Here is a 16435-nt window from a genome sequence, read left to right on the forward strand (position 1 = left end):
TAAGTCAAGGGTACCATTTAGCCTTAATATGTCATGGATGCCAGCAGCTAATATTATAACAATTTTACAAAATATATACATAAAATATCTAGTTTTAAGAAAGACCACGGTTTCACGTGCCCCGTATTTACACGTGAAATTCACCCCTAGTTGTTGTTGTTGGTTATGTATAAATATTAGAGCTTGACTTATAAGAACTTTGGCATTGTTGTTAAATGACCTATTTCATTCTTAGTTTACTGAATTGTAAACTCTTAGAGGGCATTTGGCCATGAAAATTATGAGCATTTGAAAAAAGTAGTTTATTTTAAGTAGTGAAAAATGATATTTGAAAATTGGAGTTCTGTTTGGCCATGAATACAACTTGAAATTTTTTTTGAATTTTTGTGAGTAATTTGGAGTGATAAAAGTGAAAACAACATTTTGATGTTACTTAAATTCCTTAAATTCTGAAATCAAGTTGAATTTCATAATTTTTCGATATTTTATGGCTAGTTCGGAGTTCAAATCTGGAAAAAGGTAAAGCAATTTCTCGTCAAACGTCTTATTAATATTAGGTAATTATTGTTTGTTATATAAGGAGATCTCATAAAACATAGTGGTTTAGTAAAGAGGTTGTCTGAATAAAATTTGTACGCCCTTTCTTTCTTTCTATATCTCCTAATTTGATTGACTTAATTTTGATTTTATCTGTTGCAAGATTATGGACAACTGTAAAGTAATGTAAAGAATTGTACTACATTATATCATATTAAAATTTTGATATGACCACTTATGAACTTAACTTCCTATTATCTTGAACTTGTCGATTACGAGTTCAACAAATACATAGTTGCAACTAACTAAAAATATAAGAAACCACGGATCCGTTTGGCAATTAAAATTGTTCACTTTTTTCCCTTACTAATTTTTCACTTTATTTGAGAATCAGTATTGGCCATGAAAATTCTATATTTAGCTTGAAGTTAGATTTCAAATATGAAAAATACTAAGTTGCTTGAACTTAGAAATTTCGATGGAAATCATCAAGATTGGGGTTACTCAAGACCCTCATGTTAAACCATATATGCAATTTATCATCAATAACAGGTATAAACATAAGTCTAAGCAGGAAACAACATTATTCATCATTAGGCAACAAAACCCTTACCATTTGATTTCAAATCACCATGTACACTTACTAATCCAAGTGTAAAATACATGAATTTAAAGTTATTTAACAAGGGTAAGGTTTACATGGCTTAAACAGGATGATCCACCAAGAACTTGACTTCTCTTTATCTTTTAGATGAGCACCCTTCAAATCCTATCCCCCAATCTTGCTTCAAGAAACTTTGAGAGTGTTTGAGAGGGAGTTTAGGATGTTACATCCACACAAAATATGTTTAAGGTGGTCATATACACTTATATAGTGAAGGGACTTAGGGTTTAGGGTGTAGTAAATGACCACAAGGCCTTTAGTTAAAAGATGGAAAATGGACCTGTCAAGGGTACGACTCACTAAGGGAACCGTACCCTAAGGTACGAGTGGTACCCTGACTCGTACCCTAGTATTCTTCTAGGTCACATACATTGTTAAGGGTACGACCATACATCCCTGAGTCATATCCATAGGGTGCGACTCACCCAAAACTCATATGTTTCCCTCGTAACAAAAATAATCAACTTCAAGGTAAGACCTCACTCCATACGACTCACGTAGGTTTGACTCATATAATCCAACATTTTTTATTGGTCTTAAAATATTTTTTTCTTTTTTTGCTGATGATTCCATGGTAGAACGGGAGCTTTTAAAATTTCTTAGCTATAAAAGAAAAAAAAATTAGGACAACTTATTGGTAGTTTTATTGCTTTTCAGTTTGCACTTTGTTATGTTATGGTTTAGAGCAAGAATGACCTTAGATGTCTTTGAGAGGGAAAGCTAAAAAGTTGGTGAGAAAATGAAGTTTTCAAGAATTAAAATTTTCTACTATATAGAAGAGAGAGTAAAGAAATGACCAAAGGCAAAATAGTTTTTTTATTCAATGATAAAAGATTCCAGAATGCTCCACAGTTTCACAAACCGACTTTACATCTTCAAAATTTTGTTTTCACAAAACAACTCTCCATCTTCAGATTTTTATTTTAATTTGCCTTCATCGCCTTCTTATTTCTCTCAATTTTGCCATAAATTTCTTCACAATTTTCAATTTCATAAATATATGATTCCTGTTGTAGTTCTTAATCTATTTCTTTTTGCCATATTTCAATCATTCTTCACAATATTGATTTTTATCATCTCATCTGGGTCTTTCAATATCAGGTAGTTTTCTAGTAAATTTCTTCTAATTCTATTATTATTTTTGAATTTCATGCTCTAAATTTAGAGTTGATGTCTTTAATTATATCTTTTGTCCACTTTCTTTTCAATTATCTAAGTTTTTGTATGCGTTCCTCAAATATGTAGTTATATCAAAGATGAAGGAGAAAGAGTGAACTATATAGATTTTTCATATTTGATTCAGAAGATGAAAGACCCAAAAATCTAAGTAGGGATATAAATTTTTCATCTCATTAGGGACGAAGAACGAACACCATCCTGATGTGATACAACTATCCTTAAGTTGTCGTATCTGGCAGCGACTGAAGGATAAGAATAAGAGAAATGAGCACACAAATAAGTATAATCTTCTGATGCTCACAGTATTTTTGCTTATTCTTATATATGATGTTTCAACTCTATTTTGGTGGTAGTGAAAGCCTTTGTGATTGTTGGTACTCCTAGAATTTGAAAATGACTATTTTACCAAACACTGTTGTCATTTTTTCTTAACAGTTGCATTACGACACGAGTTGGTTAAAGCTTAATTTTTTGTTCTTAATCATATTAGATTAGATTAGATCGGATATGCTGTTGTTGTAATTGTGTTAGACTAGAGAAAAAAATATGTCTTTTGTTGGTCAAGCAATTCAATTTACAAAATTTTGATAATTTAGTAGTATTCCGGGCATATTTTGATAGTCTAATACCACAGAATAGTACAAAACCAATAATGAACATTGTTGCCAAGTTAACTCTTTCTCTCACCGTTACCTTTAAATTCTGTCATTAACAAATTTATAAGTCAAAATGAAGATAGATAAATATTGATGCTGACCACAGTTATATCTACAACTCTCTAATAATATAATTTAGTAAATAATGTTAGCATAACTTTCGATTCATTTCTTAGAACAAAATGTAATTGATCACTTATTAGTATTAGCAAACACAGAAGGATTCGATCTCAAATCGCTCCTTGTTTTGTAATTACCCCATGTGTAAGATTTTTCATATACTTCATATGTTTCAAGGAGAGTTAAACTATTTTCTTATTCGTTATAAATGGAGAGGACACATGACCTAACGTAATTGAGCGTAACATTCTCGATTCAAATTAATTAAACAAATAAAGAAAAATAGAGTAACCTACAAGTGTCTCAACTATGTAGACATAACACAGTGAAATAATCAATAGTTTTGCTTAAGCATGCGCTGCTAAAAAAGAAATTCTTTTCAATTTCTCAAAAGAATGAAAAGTTTCACTAGCAATACTTGCAGACCATTATCTCAGAGGTGAGGTAGAGAGATTATTTTTGAAAGATCCTTGGCTCAAGACAAAATATTTTAGAGAAGGATATATTATAAGAACATGACACAATAGGTAGAAAGTAGAAACAAAAAATAAGCCTACCAACTATAATGTGTTTAGATTTTAAGAGAGTGAATATAAATTGAATTGAGTAGTGAAGTAAAATAATATGACGTGACTTTGACCGATTGATAAAGTCGTTCCTTTAAATACATCTTTTAACTACAGTTAGATTACTTTTTGATGTTCTTTAGTTAATTTATCCTTTTTTATTGAATTTTAGTAGGAAAGCTATGCTTCTCTCTTCTACTTTCTTAATGTAGTTGCTAAAGAAATTATATTGAAATTGAATTGCCAATGATTGTTAATTGAAAATGGAATATTAGTTTTTCTACTGAAGTTGCAATGATGTTTTATCTTGAGTTTTGCTACTGTTGTATACTTCATGCTGAAAGTTGTAATTTTAGATTGTACATTGATGTTTTTGGTACTAAGTTCATATTGTTAAGTATTCTTTGCTTTAGGTAAATGGTGTTTATAATTTGCTTATTGTATTGTTGTTGTTGTTGTTGTTGTTGCTTTTAAGAATACTACATGATGGGGAAATGGACTGTATCAATTGGATTTTAGTTGTTGGCTCAAGTCATCACACTTGGCCTACACGATGAATTTATGTCGAGTTCAATTTTGTATGTTGTTGCAAGTCAAGTAGCCAATTTTTTAAAACGTAAATGCAGTGTGCTACTTTTAATTTATCTTAATGCATTAGAAATATTTTAAACATGTAGATCCATATGTCTTCTAACTTTTGTTATCATAGTAGATTGGCTAATGTTTGAAGTCAAATTACCAATCACTATAGTTTAATATTGTTCACAACTTGCTATTTATTAGGGATGTTTTTGATTTGCGGACTAGAAATAATTGAGGATTGATTTGTTTCTTTAATCTTGTTCAATAGACAGAACATCTGAAATGTGGATGAGTCAAAAAGAACATCCTACATTGTAGTCAAGTTCATACTACAACATGCTTGGACAAACACTCATGCTGCCTATCTTCTGTCCCACACTAGTTATGGTTCTTTTAGTACGCTCTCGCTTTTATAGAATCGTCTTATGTATAGTATCAATGCTTGTATCTTTCCCCGCAGCCTGCCTCAACAGGGAAACCTCAATATTTGGCCAATTCCATGGCAGGTGTGGCTGCAGCTACTGCTAGAGCTCAAGTTATTAAGCACATTTTTTTGTACTGATTGACTTTAGCTATAGGCTTGGAGTTTTTTTATGATATGAGAATCAATCTTTCGAAAATTAATGCATCAGAAAAGGAGATGAGTCCGGCAATAAAATAGACAAAGTACTCAAATCAAAAATGAAATTAAGTATTTTAAGGTCAGCTTTTAACTAAATCTTTGCTCAATTCATGGTTGACGATCAATTTCACTTTTGTAAATTTACTCATTATTCAAGGGCAATATGATCATTATAGAGGACTAAAAATCAGCAATTAGTTTTTCTCTCCATCCTCTTACTTTTAGATTGAGACAAACCAGATGACTCAGGCAAAGAAATAGACAAAGTTCTCAAATCAAATTGAGTATTTTCGGGTCAGTTCTTAACTCAATCGTTTCCCAATTTCATGGTTGATGATCAATTGCACTCTGTCACTTGTCCACTCAAAGTGATTGTATCGCACCATAAGCAACTTTAACCTTTGAGGTATCCATTCTCCCTCTCTTACTTGCTTCAACGAAGACTTACTGGTATTTCTTCTATTAATGGAGAAGATGATACCCAAAAATGTTACATTGAAACAAGTTCCAATAACATGCTTTATTTAAAAAATAAAATAAAACATAAGGAATTTTACTGATGTTTTTCCTAATATTAGAGAAGTTTATACCTAAGCAAGAATCAAATTAGTAGAGAAATAAATTTTAATATTTCCCCATTGATTAGCGAGTAAATTTCTTATATATTTTTAATGAAATATTTTTGAATTGTTGCGCTCCTTGGCTGGTTTAAAACTAAGGGTTTAATTTCATTAACTTATTTTTTGAGATGCTTGTGTTAACTTGGTAATATTTATTATTAGAATAAACTGAACCAATAACAAATTTGTTGTTAGATATAGAAATTGATCCATGCAATGAACGATTCATATCTTCAATATGTGCATGTATGGAAACTATTATTTCAGTATAGCTTATTCTAAAAGATAATTAAGAAGAAATGATGATGTATTCCATTTGGTGAACTGAACATAACTGGATGTTGTGAAACATAAAAAGTTGAAACACTCGTATATGTTTATTGTTGTTCGAGTAATTTTTTGTCTTTAATAGAATTCATTATTACTTTCTTTTAATTGGATAAAGTTACATATCATCATTGTTTTCAGTTAATATCATTTTCTTTTTTTATGATTGGGCAATCTATTGAACCTTCAGTTAACCAATCCACAGATTTAGGAATGTCATGCTTTTGTTTTTGTAAAGAGCAAGTGTACACCAAGTTATAAGAGTGGCTTACTGTTGATATATCAATATATCCTGAATCATATGAAAGGAGAACGACATAGAAATGTTGAAGAACGACAGAGAAATGTTGACTTTAGTTTAACAAGATACACAATTGGAGTAGTTTAGACTTCAAATAATTAGGTTATGCTAAATATTAGTTACAATTGTAAATCAGCTAGACAATGAATATAGTTCAAACCAAATTAGCCAATTTTTTGAAATTTGTGACTAGAAATAGGGAATAACAAACCTACCTAACAAGTTTTATTTACTGAAGAGCCTATTTAAAAGATCTGTATTTTGACCAAGTATAGAGGAAATAATCAGACTCACTTCAAGCTCTAACTGTTTTCCTCAGTAGCTTGTCAAAAGTATGACTTTTGTTGTTTAGTTTTGATTTTCTTCAGTTGTGGTTATATCAGTTTTATTTATTGGTACGTGTTCATCAATCTAAACTTCTCGGTGTTCTTTTTAAGCAACACTATGTCTGATCAATTTTACCCATTTGTTTCTCCTGTGTTAGAACTAATTTTTTACATTTTAAATATATGAACTTTTTTTCTACTTGTAGGTAAAGTAGCTACATAAGATTTTAAAGCTTTGTGGTTCAGCATCTGAGAATTATTGAAAAAAAGAAAAATTATATCATTCAACAGCATTTAAATTGTTACATCCTTATAGACGGTGTATGAGGGAAGCATTTAAAGATCTTCATCTATTGTCAAGTTTATGGATGCATTACTTTGTATTGATCCTAAACTTAAGGCCTAGGGGAATAACTATCAGTGCTCTTGCAAGTGAGGTAGGTTTCTCCCTCCTTGTCTTTCTTTGTCTCTTTGTTTATGCCATCAATTTTAGTTTGATGCTTTATAATTTAGTCCCCAGGAGATGGTTAAACATTACCGAGGACTGATTATTTTCGATAAGTGTGCATTAGGTGATATCTCGAATGGATCTGCTTGCATGCATAAACATAATATCATTCTATCTCAGGATGTTTTAAACAATCATGAAGTTTAAAAAATGAAGTAACATTTTTTGACATTAGATATGTCTTAAACAAGCATGAAGTTTAAGAAACGAAGTAACATTTTTTAACATATAATCTATATATATGCAAATTATTAAAATTGCTTGTATAAATAATTAATTTCTTTCATCTGTCTCTGTCATAGTAAAACTCAGGTTTTATGTCAAGTGGGGTTCCAGTCAGTCATGTTAGTACGTGTAAACTAATAGGGATGATATCATTAAATGGTTTCAGAAACAGAAAATATTAAGTTCTTTTAGGACAGATTAAAAAGAAAAGAATGACATAAAATAAGATGGAGTAACTTCATAAGCTTTTATGTCATAAAATTTGAAATAAGTAAGTGATATTCTAGAAGAATTGTCTCTTTTTCTCCATCTTCTTTCACTGGCATATCACTTCTTCAAGGTGAATCTTCATTAATATTTGCATAATAAAGTTGCACAACCATTTTCCTAATTAACAAAGTTGTACCCATATAGTTCTTCACTACAAAGTCATTGCCTTGTGAGTTGTGATCCTTCAAGTTTGCTAGAGAACCCTCTAAGCAAGGAAATTGATGCAAAATTGTGAAAGAAGACGCTCGAAGGACAGTGATTGTAATGTCTATTATATATTCAATGTTGATGTACTTCAATTGTGATACGGAATACCCATCTCCTGACACTTCTATAATGGACATTATTAGAGTTATCAAGGTTAGTTTAATTTGGATAAAAACTTGTCGAGAAAAAAATAGTTAAAAGTGTTTGTAATTTGACCATGGTGATCATATATTATCAAATGAATGATTTTCTCACACTTAAATTACACTGTTTTTGACATTTCATAAAGTATGTCTAAATTATGTTACTTTCTCCGTTTTATTTTATGTGTCGCCATTTGCTTTTGGTCCATTTTAAAAAGAATGTCATCTTTTCTTATTTAGTAACTATTTAATGGCATAGTTCTTATTTTATCCGTAGTGGATTTCACTTTATAAGAAAAGACAATTAAAATGTAAACTTTAAGAAGGGTAATTTTGTAAACTTTATAAAGTCATTATTTATTTCTTAAATTCCGTGTCTTGTTAAATGACGACACATAAAATAGAACGGAGAAAGTATTATTTAATACATAATATCTTGTGCTTGTGAAAATCCAAACTTTCAGTTCCTCTTATTGAATTACATTTTTTGTTTGACACGCACAATTCTTAAGAAAAAAATAAGAGTTAATAAGAGGTGTAAATTGATTAATATGATCTTATTTAATTTTACTAGAGGAGCATGGCCCGTGTCAGCACGGGCCTAATGTTAAGATATTTTTATTATGTACAGTAAGTTAAATTGATATTAATTCGAATTATAAATTATAAAACATGAATACACAAAACATATTAACAACTTGGTAGTATTAGTCATGGAGTCAAGTCTTACAAGATAATTATGTATAACTTACTATAAACAATAAAATTTGATGCATTTAAAAGTTTATATCTTTAATCATATGATTGAGATTTGATACATTAGGTAGAAATTTTGAAATTAAAAATGATACATAAGACTTGAGAATAAGTGTTGAAAAAGATAAAGGGTTATCTAGTCATTACATATTGCATCACATGTGAATTGCAATTAATAACCTGCATTACATTCCCTTACTAAGTCGCCATAAACATCATTTGCTTTCATTTTTTCCTTCTCTTTTATTTGGCACCTTGTTCTTTGAAGTTAAACTAAATTAATATTTTAAATTCAAATTTTAAGTGTTTCAAAAATTATATAGAAAAGAAAACTATAAGTACCATATTTCATATTAATTTAAATTATTTGACTTGGAGAACACGATAAAATATACTTATGTAGATATTTTATTGAACTTTGCTTTTTTATATGTTCCTTACATTGAAACGTGGAGTCTTTTGTTAGAGTGTACAAAAATAATACCGATAAAATGTATTAATAATGTTTGTATTAATAATGCTTGTATTAGTAATATTGGTATTATTTATGCTAACATTATTTCTTATGCACTGTTTGATGCACTGTATTAGAACTTGTATTTTCAATTTTGATATATTTAAACAAAAGCTAAAAAAGAGGTTGGATTGCATAGACATCCTAAGAGCCATCCGGGATCTAGCATGAGCTCAATATATGTTTTTTGTCTCAATTTATATGACACAAATTGAATTTAGATAATCAATCATACTTTTAATATGTTTTTAAATATTTTAAGTTGTTAATATTGTTATCTATAATATTTTTCATATAATTTTTAAATAGCATATGTTACTCTCTATTCAAACTTTTGTGGCATTAATAGTCAATTGTATTTTTAAAATAATTTAAAATTTTAATTATTGTGATTTATAATATTTTTCTTCTATTTCAATTTAAGTGAAACTGATACAATTTCGAGAGTCAACCAAATATTTATATCATTTAAATTTTGTCAGTTGTTAATTATTGTGATTTATAGTATTTTTTAAGTATTTTGTAAAAATATATAATAGGTTAAATTATTTTTAGATATTTTAAATTTTTAATTATTGTAATTTATAATATTTTTTATGTAATTTTCAAAAAATATATGCTACTCTCTTTGTCCAGAGTTTTGTGTCACTAATAGTCAATTATATTTTTTAAATAATTTAAATTTTTAATTATTGTGTAAAACTTTTTCTACTCCAATTTAAGTGACATGATGCTTAGATGACTATAATAATTAATTAGAGGTGATATAGTAAAATCACGATTGAAGCAACGAAATAGACATGTCTTAAATGACTCACAACAACTAATTAGAAATGATATAATAAAATTACTATAAAAGATACTTGTGAAAAGAAAAAAGTAAGTGAAATCTCACTTAAGACGTCAAGTTATTTTAAAACATCAAGAGTTAACTTATCATTTTATATCTATTTTATCTTTTTAATTAAATATTATTTATTTATTTAATACTCAGATAGCTTATAATAATTAATTAGAGGTGATATTTAGTAAAATTATGATTAAAGCAGCTGATACAGACATATCATAAATGTCTATTTTATTATTTTATTAGATATTATTAATCTTTTAATATGTAAATAATTTATAATAATTACTTAGGAATGATATAGTAAAATTACGGAGCAAACAGTTGTAGCCGACAGATCGATGGAGAGCTGCTGTAAATACTTAGATGACTTATAATAATTAATTAGGGATGATATTTAGTAAAATTACGATTAAAGCAGTCAAAGCAGACATGTTATAAATGTCTATTTTACTTTTTATATTAAATATTATTAATTTTTTAATATATAAATAATTTTTAATAATTCATTAAAAATGATGTAATAGAAAGTAAAATTATGATTGAAATAACTAAAGTAGACATGTCATAAATGTCTATTTTTTAAAATTAAATATTATTTTTTTAATATATAAATGACTTATAATAATTAATTAGGGGCAACATAATAAAATTATGATTGAAGAAGTTGAAGAAGACAATATAAGCAGGCATATCAAAATTTTCTCTTCTATATATTAGAAAAAAATTAAATTAGGTGAAATTGTAGTAACAAATAAGAAAGAAAGTAAATTATATATTTGACATGAAATTAAATAAAGAATAAAATTTATTTAATTGTATCAATAATTAATTTTTACAATAAATTATCATCTTACTAATCAATTTACTTAAATATAATATATTTGAATAATTTTATACATAAAAAAGGATAAATAAAAATAAAAATAAATGGAAGATAGAGGGGCCCACATATGTGAAAATATATGCAAGGCCACATGTGATGACATTATTGTAAATTTCTTACATGGTATTGTTGATGATTAAAGAGAAAAGAGTGGGTTTTTATTAAAACTTTTATGGGGGTTAAAAAAAAGCACAAAAGATTATCAAATTGAGCTTAGAACTTATTTTAAAGACCTTAATACCCTTAATATTGAATTTAAAGACAAATAACTCACATGTTGAAACCACCTCCTCTAATATATAGAAATAATTAGATGAATCTTCTTCAATTAATATGGTATAGTTGGAAAAATATGATTAATTATCATTTATTATTAAGTATACCAAGTATTTTGAGATAAATTACTTTATCAAACCTGCCAAGTATATTTGAGACACGGAGGGAATATAAAAATTCTATCTGAATGAAGTATACCACTTTATGTAATTATTTATCTTCTTTGTTTTAAAAGCTTAGCATTTCATTTAGTCAGTTCAAAAATAAATGTTTATTTTATTCAAATTATTGTTGTCCAATGTATCATATTATTATCGTTAGTTTCATGTTCTTAACTTGAATCTTTTGAGACAAATATAAGAATTATATATTGACTTCAATGTTAGGCCCGTGCAAAGCACGGGCATACTTATCTAGTATTTTTATTTCTTATATATAGAAAGATGAGTTGAAGGACGACCAAGGGTTATATTGTAATTTAACACTTACAAAGATTCTATGTTCATAGCTCTAGAACACTCCATTGTCAAATAATACTATTATGATATTCTAGAGCCTTCCGTTCCCAAAACACATTAGGTATGCTATGCTTCATTTCTACTTTTTATCTTCATCTGTTCTTCTCCTTGCTGTTCATTTGCCTTCATCTCCATTCTTTCATTTCTCAGTTTTGTCCTTCTCTAAATTTTTTTTACATGTTTTATTTTTCTTAATACTTTCAAACTATTACCCTTCAGTTCATTTTCTCACATGTTTTCTGGATCTCTTTCGATTTTATAATTCAGGACTGAAATTGTTGATGAAGATTAAAAGTAAAAGTGAAGCATAGTCCTTTTAATTTGAACGAATTCATCCCAAAAGTAGTTAACCTCTTTTTGTAAATGTCAATCTTATCCCAAAGTAATTTAAGTGATGATTTTTTTTTCAATTTATATGAGAATATTTTAATTTATACTCTTACTTGATAAATTCTTTTAATTAACACTCTTATATATTATAAAGTAAAAACCTTCTTACTATAATATCCTATAATGATAATTTTAAGTAATTTTTTTAATAAAAGATGAGATTTATAAATTTTCAAATTACATATTACAATAAATAAATGAATTTGATAGTGTCAAATTTCTTTATACTAATAATAAATCACATAAACACATTTAAATATGTATTTTTTGTACTTCATTTTTCTATGAGTTATCTTTTATAATTTTACGTTGTTTCATTATGAGAATCGACATAAGATATGCCTATATTAATAGAATTAGTTCCTGTCTTCTAACAATATATTATGTTATTTACTTTTATTTATAATTCAACTATATAAGGTAAAGAAGATTATCCATTTTCTTATTGAAAAAATTTAAAATGTGTATAATTTATGTAGAATTAAATTCACATATTTATATCTTATTACCAGTTGATGTCATTTAATTGAAATGAATTGCATATAATATAACTTTGAAACTTTATTGAATTACTATAATTTGTACCACGTTAATCTGTGTTAATTGTTATCATTTTGTTTAAGATCATACATTTCATTATCATATATATGTAAATTCTCCTCGAAGCTTTTATGTTGTAGCATTAAGGGGTTATTTGGTATAGGCACAGGATAAATAATGTTATTTCATGAGATTAGTTATCTTATTACATATATGTATTTGATATAATATCAAAATGAGCCTACGCGCACATCAAATTTTAATTTTAGTTGTGGAAGCTTAAGAAAATATAAGTTATAATGTAGATATATAAATATAGAAAGAAATGTATTGTAAAGTTAAATAGTCATTTCACGCTAATACTCAATAAAATTCTAGAAGCCTCATCTCTTTGCTCTCTTTCATCATTTCTAGATATTTAAAGACTTTTGTTTAAATTTATTAACATTACTAGTAAAATAGGCCGTGCTTCGCACGATTTTAACTTCAAATTTATTAGAAATAGAATAGATGAAAATTTTTAGGTACATTCATATGCTAACTATTTTTTATATATAATTTATATCTTTTTCACATATATATTTTTTGTATTGATGTGACTTTGATGTTTGAAAAATATTTATAATTAATCTCGATCGAGATATATTTTTTAAGGTGTAGTAATATTTAAGCTTTAAACTTTGTACTGTGCATAAATTCTAATGTACTTATATGCTTTCAGTTCGATTCATAGAAGGTTACTAAATGAATGATAGAAATTTGTCTATCTTTTAACAAAAGATGATGATGATGAGACTAACGTGTGGCTAATTTTCTTATTTTAATATATATATATATATATATATATATATATATATATATATATATTATTGCATAAGGGTTATCATTTGCATTCAATGTGGAGAGAAATCGTTTGGATTGACTTGTGCGAGAATAACTAAAAATTGTAATAATGCATCGATTAAAATTGCCCTAAATAAATTTCATTAAATCTTAGCCAATGAAACAGTTGCGATACTAATAAGGTGAGCACTCATATATTGTTTGCACTGTGAACTTCAAAAGACAATTTCTTTTTCATTTTATTCAAAATCATAATACATTATTATATTTTTTTGCTTAATCACATATAAAAATATTCTACAAATTTTACAATCCTCAACTCTAATAATAAAGTGATAAAAAATAAGGACAGATATTAAACAACAAAAATAAAATAAGATAGATATTAAACTACAAAAATAAAGTAACATATTCAGTGTAATTTTACAAGTACATTCTGAAAAAGGTAAAATTGAATATTGACAATATAAGTTGAATATTTACTTTTATCTAACATTATGACTCATTTGAAATTTTGAGTCAAAATTTTTAATACCGTTTGCTCCAATTGATCATTTGCATCTCATAATTGCCTCTATATTATCCGTGGCCGATGATATCCTTTGAATTCTCAAGTCAAATCAATAACAAATACGTAAATTATATTTTTCTTATTAATTGAGGAATATGAAGAAACATAAAATTTAAAATATTCATTATCATAATTTTATTAAGAATTAAGAGGTAGTATAAATGTAGACTTCATGTTGAAGGCACTTATGAAAATTTTAAATCATTTTAACATTCAAAACTTTAAATTGAGAAGATTAACTTTAACAGAAAAAAATACAAAAGGAAAAATGTAACAAAACATTTTAAAGAACATATAAAAGAGTGAAAGGAAAAGTAAAGAAGTTGGAAAAAAATAATGCCAACACTAATTTCGCTCTTGTTAGGTTTGTTATGCTATTTTGATAACTTCTTAATTTTTTTCCTTTTTTATTATTATTTTTACTGTTTTACTCTTACTTGATTGATATTCGTTTTTTCCTAATTTTATGGAATAATATCTCCTTTCAATTCATAAAATCGATTTTTACTTATTCCTTTCTTATTTTGATATGAATTTTAAGAATAAATAGATTGCTTTTTTCTTCAAATAATTCCTCTTACCTTTTGAAACTTTCATTACTCTTCCTATAAATTCCTCAATCAAAGTAAAAAAATTTCTCTCAATATACAACATCTCATCAGAGGAATTATATTGCAACATATTGTTCAAAAAAATTTTATCTTGAGAGAAATATTTGTCACATAATTTTTTTTCATTTATTTTTAGCAATTGTCCAGTACCTGCATCGGAGCCTGATTAGTCCAAATTCGTGTTGGATGTGGCTCGTTCGATGACAGTGCTCACTATCAAATTATCCAGATCTTAAATTGAAATCTGTCTACTACACCACATCCTTTAATGATTACAATCTTTTTCATTACACACAAGATTTTTAGGATCATAAAATAGTATGTCTTTCTATTTTTTAACGAAATCACAAGAGGAGCAAAATACTCAAATCATTTTTTTCTTTTTTTTTTTTGCAGCCACTAAGCTATGTTTAGTAGGGAGTATTACATATATATATTGGTTTGCTGGCAGTAAGAATAATAAAAAGCTCTCTCCGAAGCCTTCAAAAATGTCAAACAGCCCAATGTATGACAGATAGTTGAATCCCGCGTGCCATGAAGACAGCCATGTGCTATCATTTGATGCAGCTGTTTGGTCCAGTATCTCAAGAATTAGATCACTTCAAGGAGATTCCTAAAGAAAGCCAGTTTGATAAGAATAGTCCTTCAAGAGAATTCAGAGAGATCGAGGAAGAACCTGAGACCAGCAAACCTGGTCACATATTTGATTATGGTATGGGCAACTCAATTTCAATTTCTCGGCATCAAACCCTTGATAATGGATCAGCCTCTGAGATATGCCGAAGATAAAATAGAGTGCTATAAGAAGAGAAACTGAAGGTGATTTCAGGTTATTGGAAATGAGAGAATGAAACAGATATGCCGGTAGTAGATTTTTTTTGTAACAAAATCACAAGAGGAGCAAAATACTCCAATCATTTTTTTCTTTATTTGGCAGCCACTAAGCTATGTTTAGTAGGGAGTATTACATATATTTATATAAAATAAATAATTCAGTACAAAACATTTTAGACCAAACCTAACTCAACCTATAGCTAAGCCTCGCTACATCTCCATCGTCTTTGTGAGAATTTTGGTGTTTTTGGTGACACCATGATTTTTGCTACACCATCATCTCAGTTTATATGCTAAAGATTTAATAGTTTTGAAAAATGAAAGGTTTTTTGGTCTTTTAATTTTTCATTTAATTAAATGTGTATTAATTTTACAAAAAGGAAACGGAAGATAAAGAAGGCAAAGAAAGAGTTTTGAAAAAAGAAATAAATTGCAACAATAATGAGGAAAGAGAAACTGTAAAAGTAATTAATTTTCTGGATTTTTTTTTAAAACATAAAATAGTGAAATAAGTTCAAAAATTGAGAAAATAGATAAATAGAATTGTTGATCATAGAGAGCGCCACATCAGCGTGTCTATGTTTCAGCTTTAAAAATATATATTGATAAGTAGAATAATTTTTATGAATTTATTACAAAATCTAATGTTATCTTTTATGATATTATTTAAGTATTACATGTATTAAGTATATATGTATATTTAAGTTTTATTTATCTTTTATTCTTACTTGTCTACATGGATAAACGAGTTTTGTCACTAATTATTATTTCTAAATTATAATTTAATTATAATATGAATTGATGATATTTTAGGAATGTATTATAAAATATACCTCTATTTCTATTAATTATTTTTATTACTTGAATCAAAATATATCTATAAAACTATCACTCTATGATTTTTACTTGTATAAATAAATATTAAAATTTTATTATTATTAATAGAAAAAATTAAAAAAATTTGTTCATTCATTTCATTATTAAACGTCAATAATG

The sequence above is a fragment of the Capsicum annuum genome, chromosome 8 (assembly GCF_002878395.1).
Source record: "Capsicum annuum cultivar UCD-10X-F1 chromosome 8, UCD10Xv1.1, whole genome shotgun sequence".
NCBI classification, from domain to species: Eukaryota; Viridiplantae; Streptophyta; class Magnoliopsida; order Solanales; family Solanaceae; genus Capsicum; species Capsicum annuum.